The sequence below is a fragment of the Notolepis coatsorum genome (assembly GCF_963971535.1).
Source record: "Notolepis coatsorum genome assembly, chromosome: 3".
Taxonomy (NCBI): domain Eukaryota; kingdom Metazoa; phylum Chordata; class Actinopteri; order Aulopiformes; family Paralepididae; genus Notolepis; species Notolepis coatsorum.
In genome coordinates, this window is record NC_140167.1 from 123,647,037 (window position 1) to 123,661,331 (window position 14,295).

Genomic DNA, 14,295 nt, shown 5'->3' on the forward strand with positions numbered 1-14,295 from the left:
TTGTTGTATAAGTCATAAATGTCTGGATGTAACAGTACTGTATATCTATGTCGTGTATGTCATAAATGACTCATGATTAATTGAAAATGGGGGACCCTGATGATGTAAACAAGACGAAAGTCTTTCTCTGGTCTGCATCCCCTTAACAATGGTGTCCTCTGCATGGTTTCAGAAGGCCGTTATTGTCCCCCGCACTTTACAACTATACGTAGCACCGGCAATAGGGTATATCTGCAGAGCCACAGAGCCCAACGTCTGGGCGGGGCTTCGTGGCGTGGACGGGTTTGAGGCGGGGCTTCGTGGCGTGGACAAGTATTGTGGCCTGGACAAGTCTTTGCACTACTGCGCATGCGGATGAGGGGGGGGGGGGCTCTCTCTCTCTCACAACTTCAACGACAGTGTTCTCCTTGATCTACCCTTGTGCCTTTTCTTGAGGAATATGTTACAGGTTAGAAACTGTGGCTCAACAACTTACAGTACTGTATATTTGAATACCGTATATGTCACATGTATCGGTACTAAATACCTGTATGTCCCTATGTCGATATGAATTGAAAATGGGGGACCCTGATCGTAGGGCTGGGCGATATGGCCTAAATATGATATCACGATATTTTCTGACCTTTCGGCGATACACGATACACATCACAATGTTTTTCTTTTTTTCCCCAAACAATTCATTATGAGGCTTACCAAGAATGTATTTGAGTTTGCAAGCTAACATTAAAGACAAAATAAAATACCCATGCATTTAGCATTTTTATATTATATATTAGATTTAGATTGGATTAGATTATATATTGCATATATTTAGCAATGAGATATTATATGATTTAGATATGAAATATGATTAATTGGGGCGGCTACGTGGCGTAGTGGGCAAGGCGCTCGCCACAAAATCTGGAGACGCTGGGCTCGCCTGTTCGAGCCCAGCGCTCCACATTTGCTTTCAGTTTAGCTGGTCGTCCGTACTAATACACATTGGCCGTATTAGGGGGTGGGAAACTGATGGGTGGGGATCGGGCGTTGTGGACAGCGACTCCTACAGGTCGGTTGGTGCGCCTGCGCAGTAGAATCAGGAAGTGTCGGGGGCAGCGTGAGCCTCCCACGCGTTACTCCTCGCCACTGAGAGATCGAGCTGCGCAGGTGAAAAGATGCGACTGCTGTTACCTCAAGTACCAGAGGGGACTTGTGCTATGCAGGGCTCTACGCTAACCTTTTTCACTAGGGGCACAGGTGCTCCTAAATGAAAAAATTTAGGAGCACACAAAGAAATTTAGGAGCACCCAAAAATATTTAGGAGCACAGTGAAAATATTTCAAGTAACAGTTTTTTTTTTTTTCAAAAATAAATATATTTGTACTGTGCGTGCATGTGTGTAAATTAGCTCTTGCTACAACCCTGCATGTTTACATTTTGTATTTTGTACTTGATGTTCATTAACATGTGCTGTCCCTATCAAATAAACTATCAAATCAAACTACTGCTACAAAAGGTTCAGTCACTTAACTTTAGCCCCTTTTATGCATACAATGCTTATGTTTTGGCTGTGTTGCTCTTCTAGAAAAATAATCCTTTCAGGGTTGCCTATTGAAATACTGTACACTTTCCTACTGTACACTTTCCTGATTAATTGAAATGGGGGACCCTGATGTAAACCAGACGAAAGTCTTTCTCTGGTCTGCATCCCCTTAACAATTGTGTGTATTGAGCTGTACTGTATTGTACCCATTCTGCAATCTGTTAATAAAGTTTTCAATCAATCAATCAAACCTCCAGTACAGAAACATTGTTTGAGTTTGCGTGTCAGGTAGACCATTGATTGACAGTCGAGTCTGCCAATTACATCACATCGCTTGCGCTCCGGCGCTGCAGCTGGACCCATTGCCCACCTCTGCTGTTGATAACGCTAGCCAAGTTATTATACACACAGATACACAGTGGGCCAGTGACTTTGGTGTAGGGGTGTAACAATGCATCGATCCTAAGGGGGAAATTCAACTGCATCGATTTGAAAATGTTAGAATAGATTATCGCAATTTTAATGTGTACACGTTATGTTATTGTCATGTCCGTTACAGCCAACACACCGACATACGCTACTGCATCAACGTTATGATTAACAAAGCAAGGCATTCGTTTTGTTGCATTAACGTTATATTACTATTGCTATCGATAAATCTAGGTGTTCTAAAATCTATTGCTATTGGTAAGAGAGACTATAATAAATTGGTGTCTCGGAAAACGAGAGCCCTGATCGCGGAGTTTCAGGAAGTAAACAAGAAAAATGAGAGCTTCCGATTGGTCATTTGCTTTATTTCCCATGAAACCAGTCACTTCACTCTACTGTGATTGGACCGTTGGCTTGAGTGCAATGTGGGACTTGTAGTTTTTTAACGATCTCGCAGCGGAGGAAAAAAAAGACGAGAGAGGCTATAATCTGTATTCGCACAGCGTGCGCGTAATTGATTTTTACCGTTCGCATACAAATATTTTTAGGGGCATATGCGAGCAATTTGGTCGCACTGTAGAGCCCTGCTATGTATGACTTAGTCCACATTGCAGCCGGCTTGTGGGAGGCAAGAAACAGCGTTCGTGACAGGGGAGGGTTGAATTGGATGATACGAAATTGGGATGGGAGAAAATATAGAAAATGGGAGAAAAAGTGGATAAAAAAAAAGAAATATGATTAATTGAAAATGGGGGACCCTGATGTAAACAAGACAAAAGTCTTTCTCTGGTCTGCATCCCCTTAACAATTGTATGTATTGAGCTGTACTGTACCCATTCTGCAATATGTTAATAAAGTTTTAAATCAATCAATCAATCAATCAATCAATCAATAGCATTTTAATGAAACTACTGTATATTTGTATGTCTCTAAATGTTTTGATGAATTGAAAATGGAGGACCCTTATGTAAAAAAGCCGAAAGTCTTTTTCTGGTCTTCATCCTCCAGTCAGTCCACTGTTGTTGTATTGAGCTGTACTGTATTGTACCCATTCTGCAATCGTTAATAAGGTTTTCATTCATTCAATCATTCAGCCGGCAACAGAATAATTTTGATTGACAGTCGAGTCTGCCAATTACATCACACCGCTTGCACCCGCCCTGCTGTTCTTAGCACCAATCGGCAAGCGCTATGCGTTTTTTACTTTCCGCTCTGTCCGCCATTGATTTTGACGAGAGCTCAGCTCAACGACAACAACAGCTCCCCGCGGCCGACGAGTGATTACCAGCGCACCGCAGCATGACTTAAACGAGGCATAATGATTTTACTGCAACGGATGTTATAATAAAAGCCTTTCCATACATCTGTCTGATTGAAAACTTTATTAACAGACCGCAGAATGGGCACGCACAACTCAGCACGGGCTGAGATATGAACAGTATTGTTTGCTATCTATGTCGTCATCAGACGTTGCTATGTTTGGGTAAATACGCTGATGTTATTGAACGTGTAACTATATAACGTTAATGCCACAAAACGAATGCCTTTGTTAATAATAAGTAGTAACTTTGATGCAGTAGTGTGTGTGTGGGGGCGGCGTTGTTCAAACGTTTGAATGGGTGTGGACCAGATTGACGCGGCACAATCCTCTTGGGCAAAACATCACGATATCCACAATACGTTAAAAAAGTGTATCGTTAATGAACTGTACCCGATATTTATATAATATCGTCATATCGCCCAGCCCTAAACAAGACAAACGTCTTTCTCTGGTCTGCATCCCCTTAACAATTGTGTGTATTGAGCCATACTGTATTGTACCCATTCTGCAATCTGTTAAAATAAAGTTTTCATTCACACTCAAATCTGTGTTCATTTTTTATTTTGCATACTAATGTTCTGTGTCTTGAGTCGTACTTGTATTGAAAAACTGATTGTATATGTCTGAGGAGAAGACTGGTACTCATCATCTTCGTCTCCACAAAGTACTGGGGGGTCTACTGTATGTAGGGCTGACCTTCGAAGCTTTTTTTGGCAATCGAAGCTTCGGGGCCGAGCTTCGATTTTAATTCGAAGCTTCGAAAATAATTTTTTTTTTTTTATCTTATGTTGTGGGACTTGTACAGCACTTTCATAAACTGTTGTTTTTAAATGTGCTCTATAAATAAAGTGGGTTGGATTAATTAATTAAGTAGCCCCTTTCGTGACTGAGCCAACAAGGTTTCACTCGGCTGTGTGATTTAATTCAAGGTGGATCGCTGTTGTCGTTTGAACAACTTCAGATTTCATGGGAACTACCAATCCCCCAAATCAAGAATGTTTAAGATGAATGAAGTAAGATTTTAATTATTTGAAATATGGCCTGTGTAGACTAAACTATGCACAGAATTATGTCAGTCTACAAGGTCCGGATTCTACATGGTCCGGCAATGTAGACCTTGTAGACTCCACTACAGACCAATTATCAGTGAATGTTCATGCATTTTTAAGAAGGGCAACTTCCACAAAAAAAACAAAGAACTCACCAAAACATCTCAGTAGCACCTTATCTAAATTTTATTTCCTATTTTGTTTATTCATCCCAGTATCTTTCTTTCTTATGTGTGGAATTCTACAAGGCATGTAGGTGTATATGTATTTGAGGATGATATCCTTCAAACAGGCAATAGTGATGATATAACACACACACACACACACACACACACACACACACACACACACACACACACACACACACACACACACACACACACACACACACACACACACACACACACACACACACACACACACACACACACACACACACACACACACACACACACACACACACACACACACACACACACACACACACACACACACACACACACACACACACAGCTGACGCTTTTATCCAGCGACTTACAAGTTCTGTACGACAAGACAGCAAGAAGGGTACAACTCTATCAGCTGAGTAACAATGTTTATCAAAGTGTTGCGTGTTACAGTGTAGGTTAGTTTATTAGGAAAAGTGCATGACAGTAAGGTTAGTCACGGTTAGTTTTTTTTTTTATCATTTCAGATAATGGTTGAAGAAGTGGGTCTTTAGTCGACGGCGAAAGATTGGACGGGATTCGGCTGTCCTAACTGGGATGGGTAGTTCTCACACACACACACACAAATCGAAGTAAAAAAAAAAATGATTTTTTTTTTAACTTCGATTTTTTTTTTAATGTTCTAAGCTTGTGCCATCGAACGAAGCTTCGAAGTATTTAAGACAGCCCTAACTGTATGTGAGACATATTTCCTTTAGAGTGAAAGAAAAATGACATGTGAACAAGTATGTTGTGTGCCAGGTTAAATGTACTCTACTATTTTTGTATCACAAACAGTGCTGTATATTTGTAGATCTGGTATGTCATAAATGTCTAGTATATTTGTAGATCTGGTATGTCATAAATGTCTAGTATATTTGTAGATCTGGTATATCATAAATGTCTAGTATATTTGTAGATCTGGTATTATGTCATAAATGTCTAGATGTAACATTACTGTCCATCTGTATGTCATGTTATGATGAATTGAAAATGGGGGACCCTGATGTAAACAAGACGAAAGTTGTGTATGTCGTAAACGAGAGAGAGAGAGAGCGAGCGAGCGAGAGCCCCCCCCCCCCCCTCATCCAGACTTGTACAAGCCGCCTATTCTTTAATCCCAGCCCAAGAGTGCTTCCGCATTTTCCCTGATTGGCCGTGACAACGCCTAGCACGCCCCGCGGCAGAGGCGCGTAGGTTGCCGCAGCATTATGCAGCCATAATCCCCCCTGTTTTAACATCGACGGTTAGCTCAACTCGTTCCTCAGCTTGCTGTGGAGCCTGCGGTGCGTTGGTGACAAGTTCGAATCACTTCAAAATTTTTTTTTTTTTTTTTTTTTACGTTTAATCAAGTTTAGGCATTGTTTCGGAGTTGGTTATGGTTAGAGTTTGTCTTAGAGCATGGCAATATAATGCCTGTCTTTCTTTCGCCGGTTAAGTTTAGGCATTCTTTCGGAGTTGGTTAAGGTTAGGGTTAAGTTTAGGCATTCTTTCGGAGTTGGTTAAGGTTAGGGTTAAGTTTAGGCATTCTTTCGGAGTTGGTTAAGGTTTGTCGCAGAGCATGGCAATAGAATGCCTGTCTTTCTTTCGCCGGAGCAGCAGCCTATTTCCGCTCTGCCGCGCCGGTCATGGCCAATCAGAGAAACGCGAAGCACTCTTGGGCTGGGATTAATATAGACGCATCCAGGCCACAATACTTGTCCACGCCACGAAGCCCTGCCTCAAACCCATCCACGCCACGAAGCCCCGCCCAGACGTTGGGCTCTGTGGCTCTGCAAATATACCCTACTCAGCGCCAGCCGCGTCTATGCCAAATACAACGCAGTTCGGTTTCCGGGTTCCTCTGATTGGCCACTAAGCCCACGTGACCGCGGCTAACACGCCCCCCTTATCGCCCGCTGCCGCGCTGTGAAGCGGAAGAGCCAGCGAGGCGAAGCGAGGCGGTGGTTTCAGCAGCAGCGGCCGTCTTCTTCCGAGGCGGCTCGTTCTTATTAATCCCTAATGTCATGTATGTTGTGTATGTCATAAATGTCGATATGAATTGAAAATGGGGGACCCTGATGTAAACAAGACGAAAGTCTTTCTCTGGTCTGCATCCCCTTAACAATTTTCATTCATTCATTTCTCCCCCACTACTCCCAAAAGTAACACTAAATAGATAAAGTACAACAACGCCAGACTTTATGACATGCACAACTACAAGCTTTTAAGAACACTGACATAACCGCTGAATATCACTGAAATCCAAGTTAATGTATATCTTAGAAGTTCTTTGTTTCATCATACAAACAGCCAAAGCTGTCATGTATGTTGTGTATGTCATAAATGTCGATATGAATTGAAAATGGGGGACCCTGATGTAAACAAGACAAACGTCTTTCTCTGGTCTGCATCCCCTTAACCCTTTAATCGCCGTTGACGCTTTTCAGCTTCATTCCCCGCCATGCTTATTCTGCCGATGACGCTGTACAGCATCATTGATATCAATATTTCAAAAATCTGTGATCGAAATCATATTTCTCCCCCGGAGACATTATATGTACTGGTGAGCCCCGGTCAACTCTCTAACGGTTCAAGAGCGCCATCTGGTGGCCGATCGGCGGATCGCCCAGGGAAGAAAGAGGATGTAGACGCTGGTGCTCATTTCAATTGGGTCCGATCACTCGCTATATGTCCCGGGACTCGAGCTCGACACAATACATAGCGATCCGTTGCCAATAACTCGATAAACAACATGATTTGGACGTATATACTATTATACAACCTGGAAATGGATCGGGTATTTCTATATCCCATAATAGAAAAAATTCTGTTCCACGCTCATCGTCCAACGGCGAGAGGAAGCTACGGTGAGTTTCAGCGTTATTTTCTAATGTATTCTATACTAACTGCTCTAATGATCATATCACCCACACTAGATGAATGATATAACGTTGCCCACGGAATTATAAACGACCCCCCGCCCATCCGGTCATCATCAGATCATACGTAGTAACTTCTAGAACCACGTCCATTTGAATTTTTTTATCTGGCACCGATCGCTATCAAACTGTATTTGATCATCAATATAATGCATTTAGGGCTATAAATCAAGTTCTGGAGAAAGCTGCAGAAAACGATAAAAACATACTTATACTTTAGACCGTATTTTAGTATGAATATGTGAATGAAAAAGTATAACGTTGCTACACCCTGAACAATAGATATAGGACTTTGAATGGGCCATGGTAATGTCAATTTAGCAATACAATTTAAAAAGTTATAGCCCTGCAAAGAAGGGGAACTTCTCCATGTTAAATAGGGCTGGCGATCCATGGTAAATTATGAATTTAACCCCGGCGATCAAAGGGTTAACAATTGTGTGTATTGCGCCAAAGGGAACACAGTTTCTTGAGTCTGGCGTTGTTGTACTTTATCTATTTAGTGTTACTTTTGGTAGTAGTGGGGGAGAAATGAATGAATGAATGAAAACTTTATTTAACAGATTGCAGAATGGGTACAATACAGTACGGCGCAATACACACAATTGTTAAGGGGATGCAGACCAGAGAAAGACTTTCGTCTTGTTTACATCAGGGTCCCCCATTTTTAATTCATATCGACATTTATGACATACACAACATACATGACATTAGGGATTAATAAGAACGAAGAAGACGGCTGCTGCTGCTGAAACCACAGCCTCGCGTCGCCTCGCTGGCTCTTCCGCTTCACAGTGCGGCAGCTGGCGATAAGGGGGGCGTGCTAGCCGCAGTCAAATTACGGTGTCTATATTAAAGCCAGCCCAAGAGTGCAAGAGTGCTTCCGCATTCGCCAGTAACGCAATGCGCATTTTCTTTTTTGCCACTCACTAATCGCGAATACATATTTATCCAAACGAGGACCAGATTCACTCATAACGCCATAACATTATTTCGCGAGCCCAGCTGTCAGAAACTGTACATTGTAACGTTAACACAGCCCAGCTGTCAACTGTACATTGTAATGTTATGTTATTTCATTTCATTCATAATGTTATTTCGCGTGACTGTACATTGTAACTTTAACACAGTGCAGCTGTCAACAGGTGGTGACTACGCCACTGGGCATTTATTTAAAAAACATACATACCCTAACTGCTTGTGTATTCTAGCAGTGTTTTAGAGGTTATTTTGTACAGTACCTTTATCTGCACTGAAACATACATTTCTACAGTACATGCAGTTGTTGAGGTAGATAACCGTGATTATGTTTATTTATTTATCTATCTCTCTGTGAGCAAAACCTATTAATTGTGTTGGCGGAATCACGTCAATGTTTGTTATGAATAAAACGCCCGAAATAACATAACGTTACAAAGTACAGTTGACAGCTGGGCTGTGTTAATGTTACAATGTACAGTCGCGCGAAATAATGTTATGAATGCCCGAAATAACATAACATTACAAAGTACAGTTGACAGCTGGGCTGTGTTAACATTACAATGTACAGTCGCACGAAATAACTTTATGAATGCCCGAAATAACATAACGTTACAAAGTACAGTTGACAGCTGGGCTGTGTTAACGTTACAATGTACAGTCGAGCAAAATAACGTTATGAATAAAATGCCCGAAATAACATAACGTTACAAAGTACAGTTGACAGCTGGGCTGTGTTAATTTAAGTTACAATGTACAGTTTCTGACGTTATGAGTGAATCTGTTATGGCGTTATGAGTGAATCTGGTCCTCGTTTGGATAATATGTATTCCATTTCCGCGTGTGAGTGGCAAAAAAGAAAATGCGCATTGCGTTACCTAATACCTGGGCCAATCAGGCGAATGCGGAAGCACTCTTGGGCTGGCTTTAATATAGACGCGCACCGGCCGCAAGAGCCACCCTCCCTCCTCGTCATGAATGAATGAATGAATGAATGAATGAAAACTTTATTAACAGATTGCAGAATGGGTACAGTACAGTACAGCTCAATACATACAATTGTTAAGGGGATGCAGACCAGAGAAAGACTTTCGTCTTGTTTACATCAGGGTCCCCCATTTTCAATTCATCGTAACATATATGACATACATGACATACAGATAGACAGTACTGCTCCATCTATACATTTATGACATACCAGATTTGCAATTACAGTACTGTTTGTGATACAAAAAGAGTCCAGAAAGAAAAGAGTATATACATTAGGCGTGGAAACTGTACATCGGATTGGGTAGGTGGGGACTGTACATTGGAGGTGGTTGGGTGGGTGGGGGGGGGGGGGGTTGGTTAGGAGTGGGGGGGGCGGGGGGGGGTTGGGTAGGAGTGGGGGGGGGGGGGGGGGGGTTGGGTAGGAGGGGTGGGTGGGTGGGGGACACTGTACAACTGTACAAACAACACTGTACATTGGATTATTGACAAGACCATACTTGGTAATTTACTGTACATTGGAGGGGGTTGTGTTCGGACATTTACAGGGGCCAGTTTCGGGTTGCAGTCTCCCTTGTTGTTTTTTGAGAGTGTTTTTGAAAGTGGGTAGTGATTCACATTCCTTTACAGCTTTGGGTAGGGCGTTCCACATTGATGTGGCATAATTGCGAAACGTGTTTAGTCCCTTGTTTGAGCCGAATCTGGGTTTAACATGATTTGTGGAGCTCCCTCTGGTGTTGTGATCGTGGTATTCACTGACCTTTGGGAAGTATTTTGTCATGTACATGGGTACCTTGGTCGTGTAGTGTATCTTGTAGACCAGGCCCATTGCAAGTTGCTGTACTCTGTCGTCTACTCTAAGCCATCCTAGGTTGTCAAAGTGGGCAGGGGTGAGGTGGGTTCTAGGAGTAAGGTCAAGCAGTAGTCTGACCAGTTTGTTTTGAGATGTTTGTAATTTTGTTTTTAGCGCCTTTGAGGTGCTTTGGTACCATGAGGTGCAAGCATAGTCGTAGTACCCTTGAATGAGTGCTCCTGCTAGAGTCTTCAGGGTATTCTTGTTTACCAGTGAGGAGATCCGGTACAAGAATCGAGTTCGTTGGTTGACTTTTTTTATTACATTGGATGCCATTTTGTCACAGGAAAGATTTGCCTCTAGGATGGAACCCAGGTAGGTAATATCTTCTTTCCTTGTGACAATATTGTCACCCACTGTAACTGAGAAGCCGTCGGTCTTGCTGAGTTTGTTATTTGAACCGAAGAGAATGGACTCTGTTTTGCCCATGTGTAATGATAGTTTGTTATCAGCGAGCCATATGCAGATTTTGCCTAGTTCTGAGCTGAGGGTTTTTTCAATCTGTAACTTGTTCTTGTCAGAGACAAGCAGGGCTGAGTCATCCGCAAACAGGAACAAGTTGCAGTCACAAGCTGACGACATGTCATTTGCATAAATTAGGAACAGTAGCGGACCTAGTATGCTTCCTTGTGGAACACCACAGTTTACTGTGAGGGGGGGGGATAGGGTACCGTTTACCTCCACCATCTGCTCTCTCCCCTCCAGGTAGGATTGCATCCAGCTCACTGATAGACTATCAAAACCAATTGCTTTTAGCTTGTCAATCAGAATGGTGTGATTGACAGTGTCGAAGGCCTTTTGTAGGTCCAGCATGACCATGCCGCAGTATTTGCCCGCGTCCACCTCTTGTTTGATGTGGTCGTTTAAATAGAGAAGGCATGTCATACCTTGGCTTTTACTGAAACGACGCCCCTGACCACGCCCCCAAATGTGTCCCCTCCACCATTGAAAACTAAATTACGCCTTGCTGTATTGTACCCATTCTGCAATCTGTTAATACAATTTTCAATCAATCAAACGTATTTGCATTTTAATGGCGGAAATCGGGAGTTTGTCCAATAGAGTGGCTGGTGCGATGTACGACTTTGCTGCATTCTCACTCCCCATCCCGACTGACTTGTCACTTTAAGTTTTGAGTTTTATGGGCGCACCTCGCAAACAAATGCTAGTATGCTAGCGTCCGATCCGACCATTTTCTACGGTCGTGATTCGACCCATTCGAGAAGTCATGAGCTTGCTCGCAATGTGGCATCAGTATAAAAAAAAAACGGGGCGAATCAACTTCGTTTAAATTCAACCCCTCAGTTTATTACCTATAGCTATACTACATCGTGACCAAGGCACCTTACTTCTAATACTTGATTTAATATAATACATGCCAGATGCCACTTGGGAGAGCGTGCAGTTCCTATTATATTGTATGTAATATGTCACAGGTCAAATCAGCTACGCTACTTCACGAGGCATCTTGCAAGAAGATAATTAACGTTCATCTTATTCTTTAAGGCATTTCGTATACTCACCCAACGACGAACCAAACGCACCGCCACTGACACAACTCGAAAGTGAAAGATCAAGAACGCCTGACGTTTACGTCGTGGTTAATTAATTATAGATCCTTCTTACCAAAGTAACGTTACGCGAATACATTCTGTGTAATACATGCAGCATAATGCTTTCGGGAAATGATTTCCTCACAACCGTGAAACGGGCTATAAAACTCAACTATAAAACAGCATTAGTGTCAAGCTAGGTTGAATAATGGTTTCTACTTCCGGTCTGAACTTGTCAAAATAAAAGTCACCATCACTTCTGATTGGCTGAGTGGTGGGAATTATTTCTGCACCCCCACTGCATGTCAAGACTCCGCCCTGTAGCGTGACGAACTGCTGTTATGTGGCCTCCCTCCTCAACTAGGTCCAGGGTTCGATTCCTGCTTGGGGACCAGGTTTCCATGATGCCAGGTACTCAGGTGGGGTATCTCCCAGGCCTTTCTGTGTGGAGTTTGCATGTTCTCCCCGTGCTCGCAAGGGTTCCCTCCCATAAGATAAACCCAATGGAAAAACATGCACAACCAGCGATGCAGTGGTGGGCATACGCGGTCAAACGACGTTTAGGCTACGTCACTGAGGCAGAAGTGCGCGCATCCTATTATTATGCAAAATAGGTGATAAGTGCCGGCCGGGGTATATGGCGCGACGACACAAAAATTACTCGTCGCGCCGGCCGGCACTTATCACCTTGACTGTGTGTGTGTGTGCGTGTGTGTGGAGTGTTGGGCGTGTGTTATGTGACAAAGACCGCCCGTCTCGTCCCCAGCTCCGCCTCATGAAAGAGGAGAGAGACATGTATGCGCGCGGCGCGCGTGCGCGGGAGCGCGCGTGCACGTGGCGTTTGGCCTTGGCCCATATTACGACTGCACCACTGTGCACAACAGATCGCTAACGCTGTGGCGTCCTTGACGAAGACGGACAGGAGCACTTGGATTGGTCCCCGGGGCGCGGCTCACGTTGACGCCCTATCTGCTCCTGGCTGCCCATGGGGGGAAGGACAACGGGATGGGAAAAGTGCAGAGAGACATTTCATCTGCGACTCAGTGCATGTGTGTGTGTGTTCCTGTGGGTCACCCATCTCGCATGTGTGTGTTAAAACTGCATGACAAATAAAGACTTCTAGTCTAACAATTATTATAAATTATTGATTGAAAACTGTATTAACAGATTGCAGAATGGGTACAATACAGTATGGCTCAATACAAACAACTGCTACAAGGATGCAGACCAGGGTCCTCCATTTTCAATTCATCAGGACATTTACAGTATGACATATAAGACATACAAATATACAGTACTGTGTAAAAGAAAATATATATACATCCAAAGGGGAAGAAACTGTACATTGGAGGGGGTTGGGTGGGGGGGGGGGGGGTGGATTTGGACATGGGCCAGTTTCTAATTGCAGCCACCTGTAGGTGCTCTTTGAGAGCGGTTTTGAAGGAGGGTAGGGATTCACATTATTTTACGGCTGTGGGTAGGGCGTTCCACATTATTGTGGCATAATCGCAAAATGTGTTTTAGTCCCTTGTTTGAGCCGAATCTGGGTTGAACATGATTTGTGGAACTCCCTCTGGTGTTGTGGTCGTGGAATTCACTGACCTTTGGGAAGTAAAAAATTTAAAGTTCCTTGTGTATTTTCCCTGTTGCCCCCATTGTCTGCTTACAAGGTTTCCACAGTGGTCCGCTATGGTGGCCTCTGTGACCATAGCAGCAGGGCCCTGTACCCCATTAATATCGGTCACAAACAAAACTCACATTGTGCATGCCGTTGTGTAACCACTGGCATTTTATTAACCCATTGCTTGTAGTGACACAGAGTGTAAAACCTGTGCAAAACCTGTGCATGACCTGTGTGGCTCAATATACTGAGCTTGTAACATAAGTATAGTAGTAACGTAGTTTTTCGTGTTGTTTTTCACCAGTTTGGCTTTTGTAAACTGTGTGATATGTTTCGCCTTTTTGGTGTGGAAACTATGTACTTGACGTCATTTTGGTACACCTATTTGTGGCTGTTGTGGTTACGTGAGGTCTCCCGATGCTGTTTTTGCACTAGCGATTGGTTGTTTTTGCATACGGCTGGGTAGTGACCGGGTAGCGCAGCGGACTAAGCGTCTGTCTACCACCGCAGAGACACTGGTATCGAATCCGGCTGTCAGCGGTGCCTCCGGCTTGGCCGGTCGTCATACTGACACAATTGGCAGTGTCAGCGGGTGGGAAGCCAGTGGGTGGTATCCTGGTCGTGGTAAACAGCGACTCCTACATGTCGGTCAGGGCGCCTGCACAGCGAGGGAGGGAACTAGGGAAGGTAGTGTGACCTCCGACGCGTTACACTTCCCCGGTGAGAGTCCTCGCTGGCAGGTGAAAAGAGGCTGCTGGCTGTCTCCTATGTATCGGAGGAAGCATCTGATAGACTTCAGGGCTCCCTAGACCCTAGAAATGGGATGGGAGAAAAATACAGAAAAAAGGAGGAGAA

At 43.5% G+C, this 14,295-nt stretch overlaps 1 protein-coding gene across 2 annotated transcripts in view; it reads right to left on the reverse strand.

Moving 5' to 3' along the window:
* Positions 1-14,295, reverse strand: part of parp9 (poly(ADP-ribose) polymerase family member 9) — a 44,183-nt gene that overhangs the window by 28,497 nt on the left and 1,391 nt on the right. The window contains exon 1 of one of the 2 annotated variants that reach the window (XM_084311075.1): positions 11,790-12,010. The exons of the other annotated variant lie outside the window; for it this stretch is intronic. The gene's annotated coding sequence lies outside the window, so the exon portion shown is untranslated. Of the gene's footprint in view, positions 1-11,789; positions 12,011-14,295 lie in introns of those variants that run through there. 2 annotated transcript variants of the gene reach the window in all.